This window comes from Zeugodacus cucurbitae, chromosome 4 (genome assembly GCF_028554725.1).
Source record: "Zeugodacus cucurbitae isolate PBARC_wt_2022May chromosome 4, idZeuCucr1.2, whole genome shotgun sequence".
NCBI lineage: Eukaryota > Metazoa > Arthropoda > Insecta > Diptera > Tephritidae > Zeugodacus > Zeugodacus cucurbitae.
The window spans coordinates 54024089-54036916 of NC_071669.1; positions in this window are offsets into that span (position 1 = coordinate 54024089).

A 12828-nucleotide genomic window follows, 5' to 3' on the forward strand; every position below is an offset into this window, starting at 1 on the left:
TATGTATATTTGAAAATTACTTTGGAAGTCTAAGCAAATAAATATTATTTTTGAGAAAAAATTGTTTTATTTCAAACTTGGCTTAAAAATCAAAAAGTTGTTGTTGTATTTAAGTAGTTTTTTACCACAAGACTGAGTAGCCAGTATTTACAAACGGTAAGTCCTTAGCTCGAACTAGATTTTTTTGTAACATCGATTATATCTCAATGATCTCAAATACCTACATATATCCACCTGTTAAGGGGCTATACAAGTATGACATTTTCAAATAATCATTTTTTTTTATTGTGTGCTTTGCTTTGCGTATCTTGAATAGTTTTTGAATGACAGCGTTCTAAAGAACGACCGCTCGCAGGTATAAGCCGCTAGAGTCGAAACTTTAAACGCGTTTTTCTAGAAACGACATTTCTTAAAATTTAAACTGAGCATATTTACTATACAATGACCTATGATTTTTTTCATTTGTTGAAAATTGTCAACTTGGCATTAAAAAACGATCACTTTTGTACCTAACAAAAACGAAATTTTTTCAGAACTACGCCATTTTGTTAATTTTTTATATTTTTTAATAATCGAAAGATCATTATATAGGAAATACCTTCAACTTTAATAACCTTTTTGAATTGTCTTGTTTCAGCTACTCATTCAGCAGGAATCATGTCAGCAGTTGGTGAGCTTTTTTTTTTGATATCTTCGAAGACAGCATATAACTCCGTTATTTTTTCAATATTTTTTTTTAAGGAAAAGAAAAAAGAATATACCTTATTATGTGTAAAAAGCTTCAAAACAATCGATCGACTACTTTCTTCTAAAAAATTCACGAAAAACGCATAATTTTTCAAGGGTTACACTGGTTAAGGGGCTATACCTTTTTTTTAAATTCAATAGACCACTGATTATAGGATCACAAAATGGAGTAGACTTTATTTAATATCTAGTCCGTATAGACCACAACCACAAATTCAGTATCACATCAGTGATGCCAAAAATGTGTGTTGCCGAATGGAGACTAAATTGGTAAAACCCTAGTAGTAGTTAAAATCTCTCCCTTTTAGCTTTTTTTACGCTGAACAGACAAGTTTGTCACGATGTTTGTAACACCCAGAAGGCGTCTAGGACCCTATAAAGTATATATATAAATGATCAGTACGTTGAGCTGAGTCGATTTAGTCATGTCCGTCTGTCTGTCCGTCTTTATATATACGAACTAGTCCTTCAGTTTTTAATATATCGTTTTGAAATTTTGCAGATGTTATTTTCTCTTCAAGAAACTGCTCATTTGTCGGAACTGCCGATATCGGACCACTATATCATATAGCTGCCATACAAACAGAACGATCGGAATCAAGGGCTTGTAAGAAAAACTTCCGCTTTTTACTACATATCTTCACGAAATTTGGTGTGAGTTATTGCTCATAGAAATAATTTAATCTCCGAAAAAATTGTTCAGATCGGTTCACTATATCATATAGCTGTCATACAAACTGAACGATCGGAATCAAGGGCTTGTATGGAAGCCTTCCGCATTTTACTACATATCTTCACGAAATTTGGTGTGAGTTATTGCTCATAGAAATAATTTAATCTCCGAAAAAATTGTCCAGATCGGTTCACTATAGCATATAGCTGCCCTACAAAATGAACGATCGGAATCAAGGCCTTATATGGAAAACTTCCGCATTTTACTACATATCTTCACGAAATTTGGTGTGAGTTATTGTTCATAGAAATAATTTAATCTCCGAAAAAATTGTTCAGATCGGTTCACTATAGCATATAGCTGATATACAAACTGAACGATCGTAATCAATGTCTTGTATGGATTTTCGCATTTGACGTGGTATCTTCACGAAATTTGACATGGATTAGTGCTTAAGGTAATAATATAATCTCCGAAAAAATTGTTCAGGTCGGTTAACTATATAACCTTAATGTTTCTAGCAAACAACCCGGCTAAAAAGAATTAGTAAAATGTTTTCTTTTTTTACTTACTTTTTCTTACGTCTTTAGATTTGCTTAAACACATAGTTACTAAAAAAATGCACCTGTGAAGGGTATATTAGCTTCGGTACAGCCGAAGTTAACGTTTTTTTCTTGTTTTGAACTAATTTTTATGTATTCAAAAGTTGCATACAATGAAAAATTCACCTGACTTTTAACAGCCAATATTTTGAAGCGACGGCCTACTCTATACAAACATCTTCTCCAAACGATATTGTAAGCGTCCTATAAATTATATGCAATATTCATACTTCTCTACATCCACATCTACACCAAACGCCCTATAGCGCCCACATAAATTATATTTAATTTCCATACTTCTCTACATCCACATTTATGCCCAGCCACGTTACCACAACCTACATAAATAGCAATACAGAAAGAACTGAAGATCAACTACAACATTTCGACTAACATTTCTGGTATCCGTTCTTATGGATTTCAATTTACCGGTAAGTTGTAAGGCGTATTCTTACACCGCTATTTTGTATTGACAGAAGCTGCCAAGAGCTATGAAGACAATAAAATTTGTCTAGAAAGTGCCGACAGTTAGCATTTAATCTTTTTATGTTTGCAACGCGTCAGAAATATACACGTAAGTATGTATGTACATATACATTCATATATACAATATGAACATGCACAAGCTTATGACTCTGAAAAGATGCTCAAATAAGAATTTCTATATAAATTAGTCTTCAATTCTTTAATCTTAAAACCACTCACCTGAAACTGCCAGAAATGTGATAGTTAAACTTCTGAAATATATGTATATAAACACTAACTTTATAAATTTCTATATTTTTTTCATACAAATACACTTTTTCTTATGCACTTTCCATCAATTGGATTTCTTCACCGAACCATACTATTTTCACCAACAACTAATACGCCCGCATATATTTTCCACTTGTTTTCAAAGCGCAATTACTTATTATAATGAAATAATCAAGAAAATACCGCACTTATAGCCACATTTTAAAGAAATTTACTAATTTTTATAAACCACTGCAAAATAGCAGAAAATCGTGCACTCGCGCCAACGGAAACTGACAGAAGCAGTTGGAAGGAACTGGAATAAGCTTAGCGCAGTGTTGTTTCCCCGTTTCAATAATTTTTATGCAACATTAAATATTTTTATTGTATTTAAAACTTTATTGTTTATTTATATACAAATATTAAAAATGATTAATGTGTATAGTAAAATACTTTAATTAATTTAAGGAGTGTTTCATTATTTTAATTTGTCACCATAGTATAAATAATTACTAGCTGCTGCACATAATATATATAATATATAATTTATATGTTATATTTTCTTAGTAAGTATATTTAAACTTTATATAACATATTATATGTTTCAAATAAAATACATTTAAGAAATAATAAATTATGTCCAATTAATAATCAGTAGGGCAACTCTATCCTTATGTCAAACTTCCGCCGCCATTTCAAAAGTTCCAATTAAGAATACGCGTCGTGAGTGAAAATTTGCTGAAAAATTTAATTTTATTATTAAATTTGCTACAAAATTTAGTAAATTCATTAATAACTAATAGTTGAGTGCGTTTTTGTTCATGTATAAATTGAATATATAAAAATTAGTGGTTTTCTGTGCAAGCGAAACCTGCTCCCATTCAGTTGATATATACAGACATTTTTAAGGGTACAATTGTGTTACCAGCTTAATTGTATTAATTGCGGTTTTTTTGGTCTGCGCTTATGAATCAGAATTTGTACATAAATAGCACTTTATCGTCAATTTGTAAGTGGATTACATCGGCCGGCCAGCTAAAGGTCTACGGGAGCACCAATTCTATTTTTGTTGATGGCCGAAATGCAATAGCTACGGCGACATCTGTTCGTGCATAGCTAAGAATCTAATTGAACTAACAGGCGGCACAGCATATTCACTGAAGATCAGCTGAGTAATTAGTAAGTACCAGTACTTTAAACAGATGGCGCACAAATTAAATTTTATTTCTTTCTTTCTTTATATATTTTATTAATTAAACTAAAGCACTGGCTGCCATGATCTATTAATTTACATTAACATTTTTTACTACGCTTTACCAGAATAGTTCAGAGCTTATGAACTTTATGCACTAAGTTGAGCTGCAAAAAGGAGAAGTTAGTATAATTCTAAAAGAAGTTAGTTTAAAAGCAGAGGTTAGTACCAATATTTACTCATCAATTTCTTTTCTTTTAATATTGAAATATTGAAATATTTTATTGAAATATTTTTGCCTTTAAGCATGCTTTTAAAATCGCAGCTATTGCCAAAAAAAATCTTAAAATCAATACCAAACGTAATTGCTGAAAAAAATAATTGATAAAATGCGCAAAACGTGTGAATTATTGGTTAACAATCTGCAAAATTATGGCAGCGACATTTTTAGTAAAACAATTATGACTTATTCAACACTTTATATGAATACTGAAGCACATAGTTAAAAACATTTTCATTTATATTGCTGATAAATAATTGGATGCATACCTATGTTTGTAATTTATATGCTAACTGTAGATGCGACTATTTTCGAAAACAGTTATTAGCATTTGAACAAATTAATTCCATGATTACGACGTCAAGGCGTATTATGCATATATCGGTATATATGTATTTTAGTATCATAAACAAGAATTTCGCAAAGATACTTCTTATTTATTTATACAATTGTTTACATTATACGTTTGGCGAAGTTTAAAACAAAGGGGCGCCAAGAATGCCCACAACTCATTGCGCATGCATAACAACGCCACACGCTCGGGCGTGAGTACGTGAACGAAATGTGAATGCACATCTCAACTGTGATAGTATTTTGTTTGTATGCAGCAGTTGCAATTTCATATGCCATTATCTTCTGTGGAAGATTTATTTATTGTATAAAATATTTGACAAACAATTTATTTTCCACAAAGGTATGCATGGATGAGAGTGGCAAAAAACAACAAAAATATAAATAAAAATAAAAATTAAATTTTTATGCTTCCCTTAAAAGTGTAAGAATCACCCTCGCATACATTATAAATTCGAAACTATGTAAAAATTGCGGATACATATAAAATAATTGCTCGTACACAATCAGCAACTTGGCTGAATTTTAAACGGCAGCGACCACACAGATTCTGCGAAAAAAAATATTGCTCATTCTCGCACAAACAATCACCGCAATTTTGCCTATTGTGCATAGCGAGACAGAAGTTGGTAAATACAAATATCAATTAACTATTTAATAGTACGTGTGCGGCCGCATTTGGCGCGTTTGCTAAATTTAGCAAACCATATTGTTTAAAATATATTTTTTTTTATTTTTTTAAATAATTTTATTTCTTTTCCTTTGCTATTTTTTTGCATTTTTGATCTGTGTTCTATATACTTGCAACAAAAAAAGATTGCTAACATACATATATATATATATAAATATTTACAGTGAGTCAAATAAGTGTTCGCTATCAATTTCTTTACGTTTTGACCTAGGCAATAGATTTGAATGATGTTTTACCTGCTTTTTCAAAACTCCAAGTTTCGTTCGGTCACGAAAATACTGTTTTATAAAGAAAGATTGGCCATACCAATAAGATAGGATCTTCAATATACATACATATCTTGACGACTAGTTTAAAATCTAGAACTCACTTTCTTAGTTAACCCTAAAAAAATAGTTGAATTAAGAAGAGAATCTTCTTCAATATTTAATTTAATTTATCTTTAGCGGCTCCTGGAAGAAGAAACTAATGTTTATTTTTAAGGGAAGAGATGCCTTTAGAACGGGTAAAATCAGTAAATGTATAATGACAATGACAAACCCATAGTATAATAAAAAAAAAGTTAAAAATTATAATGTATAATATTGATAGGCAAATATCTCCCTTCTGCTTTATTGCTCTTTATTCAATGCTTTATAAAAAGTGTTACAGTGATTCGCTTGATATTGTCGTATGTAAACCATTTCATGTCGCCAGTCACCATCCACTTAAAAAATGCGTCGAGCTCGTTCTGTTTCAGCGGCATATCGCAGGCGTTGATTTGGTCCAGATGCTTCTTTGCGTCAAATCATGCGGCACCCAAACATCAACCTTTTTGTGTATCCAGCCTTCTGCAGATGGTTTAAAATGGTTTGGTGACTAACTCCCATCTCCTGGGCGATGTCACGAGATGTCACATGCCAGTCTAACTCGATGTTTTCCATGATTTGATCGGTATTCGTCGTCACAGGTCTCCCGTCGGCTGGCTTATCCATGGTGTCGTTTTCACCTATTCTGATCCATCAAAACTCCATTAATCTCACGGAACGTTTCTCTAGCGGATTTGACTTTAACGAAGGAAAACTTTAAAATACCGCGAATTTCGGCGTTAGTGAACTCCATGTTTACACGCTTATAACTATTGAACGCAATATCCAAACTAGCGTCGTTTTGTAGGTTATGTCAAGACCTTTCAAAGATGTATAATATTGCCAGATACGAGCTCGGTAGCGCTTTATACATAGCCGCGAAATTTAAAAGACAAAAGGGCGGAAAGGAGATATCTGGCAAACTTTTGTTGTTTAACCAAAAAAATATTTATTATCCCGATTTCTTTAAAATTTTAGGTACATCCTTTCCAAAGAACTTTAAATATAAACCTATGAAAATGTCAGCCTAATGAGAGATACTCCTTAGAACACCTTACGTAAATAGATAAATTCAGCTAGATCGATCTTAACCTAAAATTAAAAAAATATATATTTTAATCTGAACAATTCTTTTAGACACTTATTATTTTAAACAATTAAAAACCGCATTAATGCTTGTTGTGGTCATGTTAACTATGAACGCCACGCGTTCGCGTAAACCACAAAGTGCTCATTTGCAATTCCTATTCTACCTATACGTTTACTCACGATTATTTAGCATATGAGGTATGTTCAAAAAATAACGGGAATTTTCATATTTGAAAAAAAAAATTATTTATTCATTTATGACAGCGCTTCTTCCAATAATCGAAACACTTTTTAAACTCAATTTTTGGGATAGTCTTTGACTTTTTCAGCGAACACGTCTGCAAATTTTACATGAAAATGAAAATTTTTATCGTACTTCGGGGGCATGTATAACAGTATACTAGTAAAAATTCGACAATTAGACTGTTGGAAAATTAGAAATCTAAAATTCCCGCTAATTTTTGAACACACCTCGTATAATCGTTTATAACTAGATTTATCTATATGCAATGTGTGCTACTCTGCTTTAGAGAAAATGAGAACAAAAAAATAATTTTTAAATTCAACACAACCGCTAGCAGCTCCGTCCCAAGAGCTTGTGCGAAAAATTATGCAAACTAATCTTGTTAAACGATCAAAAGTCAACACGCTGCTGACAGCTGCGTTGTATGTTTTGCATTTTAAAAGCAAACTACAAGTGATACCACAATCTTCCGAAGAATGGTGAGCGATATAAAAATTATGATTGCAATTAGTAAGCAATATGTATAGGTCTTCATATTGACAAGAATGACTATTGCGCAAATCAAAAATTATAGCCGTGGCTGATAATAAGCGTGTAAAACCACAATGCGTTGATGTCACACTTAATAATTAGTGATCAAAGTTGATAAAGTTTTGTAATATTTGCTTAGTCCAACAAGTTCAGTCATTAAAATGAAATCTGCTCATTTCATGTTGAGAGGTCGTGAACAGTTAGTCATTGCTTGTCCGTGATATCAGTTGGGTTTATTCCTAATCAGCGTCATAGAATGATTACTAAAGAAACGAAGCTCCGGTTTATATGGAACCCACTTTAAAATTAGGCTTAAAAGGCTTAGGCTTCTAATTTATGATTCATACTTAAGTTTTTACTTTGTAATACACTCATTGGTTTTCCGCGGTAGATGCCAAAACAAAATTTTTTTGGAAAAACTAAGGAAAGATTGCTGGTATTTAACCACATTAAATTCTTTAAAAAAAATTTTGTTGAAATTAAAAAATATTTAATTATTAATTTCTGTAGAATTCTCGAAAACAAATTAAAATTCTTTCAATTTACTCATTCAGTCAAACCTCCCAATTTGTATTTAAATTTCCAAAGCTTAAGCTTTAATTAAAATGAATTTCAGTTAAAGAAAATGCTCTCCCAACCAAAAAATATTAAATTTATGCCACCAAAAGACAAGCGTCGTGAACTTGCAGACACATAGTATTTTCTCTCGACGCAATTTCCATACATCAAAGACGTTGACGCTTACGCACCCAACTCGCGCTCAGCTGGCACGAAAGTTAATTACCCTTTTATTGAATTGCAAAATATGGGACACAAAAAGTAGTGACATCCAGCAGACAGCAGCGTGGTATTAAGCAAATTAGTACGGGCATGTGACTACGTATTATAATTATATTTAGGTATGTATGTGCTAAATATGTGCCGTTATTGCCTTACGTCACTAATACTCTTAACGCGATTATAGCAAATTTCATGCAACACGAAAATGTAAACATTAACGAAGGTAAACATTCTTTGGGTTTTAAGCGCATGCCTAGAAGTATATTTGTTCATATATTTATATATATAACCACTCAATATGAGGCAGATTCTTCAATCTGATTAAAAGTGAAACTTAAAAAAAAATGTGGAAATTGAAAAATAAAATCGAAATTCAGTACATCAAATATACCAAATATCAAAGTGAAATACAGAACCTGCCGGTATGTAGCAGAATAATAGGTCATAATTGATAAATTATGAATTTGTTAAATTTCTGTAATCTCTTGATCATATTCTATAAATATGTATATAGAATCTTTCAAGATCCATTATATTTTCAATATTAATCTCAAATCACTAAGGCTTTTGCTTCTAGCATTTTATAATCCGCTGTGTGACTTAGTGAAATCGCATAATGTCCGTAATCCATAATAATAAAAGAATTAATGGAATTTAAATAAAATCATAAAGGCATTTTCGCGAAAACAGCATCAATCATTAGACTTCTAACTTCAATATTTTCTTAGAAAGATAAGTTTAACGCAATGAGCATGGTTTCAAGATAAGCTTCAATAAAGTAATATGAATTAATTATTATTATTCCAAGCTATTTATAGAAAATAATATTACGAAATGTATGTTACAATATATACAGTTTTTTTTTTAATACTTGCTATATGAGCTGTACTCTTTGGAAAATAAGTCGAAAGTCCCTTTTTACCCAAAAAAAAATGTTTGGTACAAGCTAGTCACTAATAAAGGGGCTTTAGGAGTAAAGTTATAGCGAGATTGGGTAATATACGCCAAATCATGATTTCAAGAACTAAATTATCTTTATTTAAGGCAAAATATTAAATATGATCTAACCTTATGATGAAAAATATACAACCCCCTGGTCTTCTTGAACTTAACTATAGCTCTATAACACTCTGCCCTGAAAATATCATGTGGGAAACCAAAACAATCTGTAAGGCGAAGCCATCTCATCGGAATACAAAGAAAAAAACCGAATCCCAATTGACCTTCAATATGTATGGAGTTTGTAGTTACTCTAGATATAAATTTTAGTTATGTATATAGAAACTCTAAAATTGGAAAATGTGATTGAAGCTCAGCAAATGCCAGTAAGAATACTTTGGATTGATTTTTTTTTATATTTCTCTAAGTGGTATCTAATGTCAAAGTCAATATATTAACGTAGTTTATCCTTTTAACAACAGTATGCTCTCAATCTTTATTATGTTAGATGTAAGTAAACCATACAAACCAATAATAGCCTAACCATAATAATTTCAACTAAAATTAATGACTGTGCGTGTAATTAATTTTATGAAGGAGGGCATGCAAATGACTGCCATTTAAAGTTTAGTAGTTAAGTATGTAGATTTGTAGGTATGTATGTATGTGTTTCAGTGAAAAGTTGAATGAACTCAAATCATGCACAAAGATGAGTTATAGTTGTGAATGTATGAATGTACGAATCTAGGTGAGTTGATATATGTATGTACATATATAACTATGTTAGTATATAGAAACCAATCCTGTGGTGAAGAGTATGGCTTTAACACTTAAAAATAAAAATTTATTTTACATTTTCTATGAATTCAAGCTTTGTTGTAGATGTTATATAGATATCAGTTTTCATCAAGAAACTTTAAAATTTCCGAGAAATTGCTTTAATAGCGAAACGAAGGGTACATTTAAAAAAAAATATTAGATTTTTTTAATAAAAAAGTTTTAATATAGTATGTATAGATTATATAGTATGTATAGACTATATAAAATAATTAAAAATCGATCAAAATTTTTGCATACATGAATCAGAAAATATTTTTTTCCGAACGCAAGGTATATATTATACAATGCATAATTGAAGATACTTCCATGCAAAAATATTTATTTATTTGTATATGTACTTCTATGGCTTTAATGTGCTATATGAGTGCGTTCCTACACATACACATATACATATATAAATATTATAAGTAAATGATACCAAGTACTGCATGGAGGCATGAAATCGAGACATTATTAACTTGATTATGCTTAGGTCAATATCGTTATTCTTTTCCAGGAAAATTATTACAATGAAAGCATATACTTATATATACTTACCTACACAAGCTATTGCATAACTTAGTAGCTTTCAAATCCCAACCACAAGTTTCTTTCAGTTCCGAAAATAACAACTTACACGTTGACACCAATTTTGACATTAATTGATGGCTGACGAAAATATAGACAAACGTGCAGACATACAAGATACATACATATATAAAATAATATATACGAACAAGCATTTGTAGAAAATTTTAATTGGCAAATTTTATAAAAAAATTAATGTAGCTTTTTAATTCAATTAATTAAAAGAAATCAAGTTGAATGAACGCGTTTACCTTGAAAAATTTACATAAAAGTTATTTGTGTTTCCCCTAGCTAACTTCAAAAGTTTCCATATTAATTACTTTTAATAAGTCAATGTCAGATGGCTCTAATTGTGTCTCTTATAAATGTCAAACAAAATATATTCATGATATAGATACTATATAGTATACTATATATAGTCATTCAGATCAAATTGTTTAAATAATTAAAATAATTAATTTCGGCAAATTCGTACTTTAATATGCGTTCACACTAAATTATGATTATATGCCTAAAATGTGCTTATTAATGTCGGTAGGGGCGTATGAGTAACATAATTAATTATAATTGCATCAAATTAAAATTACGTATACGCCATGCGCATCTCATATGCACACACACACACATGCATGATTTATGTCAACGCATTAGCTTAATAAATCACATGTAAAAACCGTTATGGCTGCAAAAATACATTTTTTATGCTCATATATATGTAAGCAATAAATATTTCGTTGTTTTAATTTTCACAATTGAATGTGAAAAATGTCAAAAACTGATTTTCACACAAGAATTTTTATTAATTTATTTGCATATGAACCTAAAAATGTAAGAAAAGCGCTAGAAAATTTGTTCACTTCACTCGGACATAGCCTCTCTATCAATAGCATCTAGCTTCTTTAGTAGTTATAAGACTTGTTTGGGTTCCAGGCCATAGCGGTATCGCTGGAAATAACAAAGCCGATGAGCTTGCACGTAAGGGCACCCAAGCTGCAATTTCATCAGATTGGAAACAAGCTGCTGCCCCACTATCCTTCTGCCACTCGAATCAAAACGGTAGGTGTTGGACTACGACCAATGGCCTAATGTGGATCGCAAAAGATCTACTGAGCTATTTGCTCTTAGTAAGTTGCATGGGTGAAGGGGAGATTGAAAAATCGAAACACTTTCTCCTTCATTGTCCACCTTTCACTAGACTGAGGCTGAAACATCTTGGTTGGAAAAACTTCGGAGAACCAGGAAACATGCTGTTTCGATGAGGTCGGGCCAAAGGGAAAGGGGTGTTGGATGGGCATGTAAAGTGGTGATTAGTATCACCATTCATTGTCATTGCATGCAGGACATGTCGGAGTTCAATCTGGATAAGTAGGAGTTTGACCTGCTTCAATATCCAGAACGAAGTTGCGCAAGGGTCACTCTGGTTTCACCTGACAACTCGAACTCTTTGCCTGCTTAAGGTGGTGGTTCGGTTCCAAGGACGACATTCACTGGGGCAAGGAAGGTGTTAATAGCTCCACTGTGAATGGCGTTTATAGCGTGCCTGAAACTTTCCGCAGTTTGGTCGGTGTATTGTGCTAGATCGTTGACGTATTGTTGCAGTGACCTGTTGATGCACCGGGGGGACGGTTGTGCTTCCAGTAAGTGACTACATGGGTGATTTCTGCGAAAACACCCTAGTAGAAACGGCCTGGTAAGCAGTTCATTATGCTCCTTAATAGGCAGCATAGTGACCTCCTTATGCAAATGTGCTTCGGGTGACATCAAGAGGCACCCTGTGGCAGTCTGGAGTGCGGTGTTCTGGCTTGTCTGTATCTTCTTTTGCTACGTGCCGCTGCATCTAGGTGTCCGTACGGGTGCTCCGTAATTTACGACCGGCCGGCCGTGGCCAGCAACGTTTCATTGTCCTTTCACCAAGTGCTACCGGCTAACGACTTGAGGATCTTGTTACGGCTCTGTACTTTAGTGATTATTGCGGTCGTGTGCGGAGTGAAGGAGGCAGACTGTCAAATGTAACACCCAAATTTTTGTGGTGTTATTCACAGTCGGTATTGGTGTACCATCGACGTGAATATTAAGGATTAGTCTGTACTCCTTCCAGTTATTAAAAAGGGTCACCGTGGATTTAGCGGGTGCGATTGCCAGGCTCCTCGCAAAGAAGAAGCGAGAAAGATCGAGGAGGTAGTCGCGTACTTTCGTTCACCAGTTGAACTGCCCCGATTA